This window comes from Talpa europaea (assembly GCF_964194135.1).
Source record: "Talpa europaea genome assembly, chromosome: 7".
Taxonomy (NCBI): domain Eukaryota; kingdom Metazoa; phylum Chordata; class Mammalia; order Eulipotyphla; family Talpidae; genus Talpa; species Talpa europaea.
Genome location: NC_140074.1, coordinates 18,963,559 through 18,966,010, shown reverse-complemented (window position 1 = coordinate 18,966,010; position 2,452 = coordinate 18,963,559).

The following is a 2,452-nucleotide window of genomic DNA, read 5'->3' as shown; positions in this document are numbered from 1 at the left end:
AATGGTGTGATAAGAGATAAAAGGAGAATGAAAGTGAGAAAATAAAGAGTGGACAAAAGGGCAGAATGCAAGAATGGGAGCTATCAATGGGGGAGGCAGTATATATAATGACATGAACATGTTAAATAAAAAGACATGTTCTGGGAATCACCAATAGGTGTTGAAAGCCAACATCCAAATTGTGAGTCTTGCATAGCAAACAAAGGGGTTAGATGAAAATTGATGGGGCACCTGTGACTCTGGGATTTTTAGGATGGCCCTCTTTCTTGCCTAGTTAGATGGCTGGCTAGAGATAGGCTGACCCTATATGCAGTTCAATCTTTCAGGCTAGTCCCCATTTATTTTCATCCCTAGAATCATGTCATATTCATATTTTCCAATGAGCAATTTTATACAAGCTTGCCAATTATCTATTTCTCTATTTATTTTCTCCATTTATTGTGATTTCCCTGAGGTTAAGGACAATGAATTTTAATTCTGCATGCACGATATGTGGCATAGCTTTAAGCATGTAATACAAGCTCAGCAAATACATAATAGGAGGTGGATCAATAAATGGGTGGCTGAAGGTTATAATATCTTTGAATTAGACTCCAGGGATAAAATCTGGATGTTAGTACTACACCATTAGCAAACAGCATTAAGATATGGTCCATAGCAGTATTGCAATATTATACCGAAAGTTTCCGATGTCTTTCAAATCCACTGGTTTAGGATTAATTCCTCAGCCCCACCCAGTCTTGTGGTACTGAGTACTTTTAAAGTTTCCTCATTAGTTTTTGACCAAGGTCACTGCTGGTTTTCTCTCACCTGACCACCAGCTCCCTCTAGAGGAAAGTCTGGAATTAGTACTTTGCTCTACTCATCTGCATCACACTTAATTCCAGAGGCTAATCAGAGCAACTTTGGCACCCAGTGACTGATTTGATTCCAGGCACCATCTTTCGAAAGTGTTGAGTCCTCAATCAGAAACACATTAGTGTGTTTCACATTAATTACCAGCCATCTCTTAGAGTGAACCTCTTCTGCAGATTACCCAGATGTGTGTGTGTTTGTGTGTGTGTGTGTGTGTGTGTGTGTGTGTGTAGGTGGGGAAGACGGGGAAGTAGGGAGGGGAGCAGAGATAAGCAAGGATGGAGGAAAGGACAGATATATGGACAAGAAAGGACAAAAGGAAAGATTGTTTCTTTGTTTAGAAAAGATACTTATGTTCATGTGCTCACACATTCATATTTAGAAATATTTTATATTACCTTTATGCAAAAAGGCTCCCAGATCATGAGTATCAGGTACAAATCAGATTGAAAAGGTTTGTTGTATGACTCTAAGGAGTATTTAACAAAACTATCTTTCTGCCCAGTTCTTGGAAACTTGTGATGGGTTGTCAAGGAAGTAAAAGAGTAAATGAGATAGAGAAAATGTACAATATATGCAAGTTAGAAATATGAGAGATCAATAAATGGTCAGCAGATAGAAATACACAAGTCAGCAAAGAAGATACCCCAAAGCCAAAAGATATATGAAAAATATTAGTCATATTCTAATAAGAGAGATGCAGACTAAAATCACAATCTCACTCACATATTAAAAAAAAAAAAACCCAACAACAAGTGTTGGAGAGGGTGCAGAGCAAAAGCAATTCTATTACACTGTTGGTGGAATGTGGGCTGGTACAACCATTATAGAAAGCAATCTGGATTTACCTTAAAAAAAAAAAAACAACTAAAAACAGAAATATAATATGACCAAGAAATACCACTCTTGGGCATATACCCAGACTATGAAACCATCAACACAGAAACCATGTGTCCCACAATGTTCGCAGCAGCATTATTTATACCGCAAGCACATGGAAGCCGCCTAAATATCCACTGACAGCAGATTAGATCAAGAAGATGTAAAACATTCACATCATAGAGTTCTATATAACCATAAGAAAGTATAAGATGCAACCATTTCAACAAAACGGAGGGAATTCAAGAGAATTAGGTGTGAAAAGTAACTCAGAACAAGAAGAGAGACATGTAAAAAGGTAAAAACTATGAGAATAAGAGACACGTAAGAGGTGGTCAGTAACAGATTATTTCCTTCCTCCCTCAATCCCTCCCTTGTTGTCATCTAGAACCTACCGTAACCACATACACACACATCCAAACCTTCGGGAACAAGATTCTGAGATGAGCAAAGAATGAATCATTTGTGTCATAGAAACAAATCCCACCATTGGTAGCCTGTTCTCAATCCCTTCTCCTTAATACAGTTTATATTGGCCATTGAGTAAAAGGACAAACAAGTGAACAAATTAGTGAATTTCTACATATTAAATCTGTACTTAACACTCAGAAAATCGCAAGACATACATCTTGGTAACATATTTAAAGACTCATCACCCAAAGCAAAGAAAGTTAAGGAAAAGATAAACACCTGGGATTACATCAAACTGAAAGCTTCT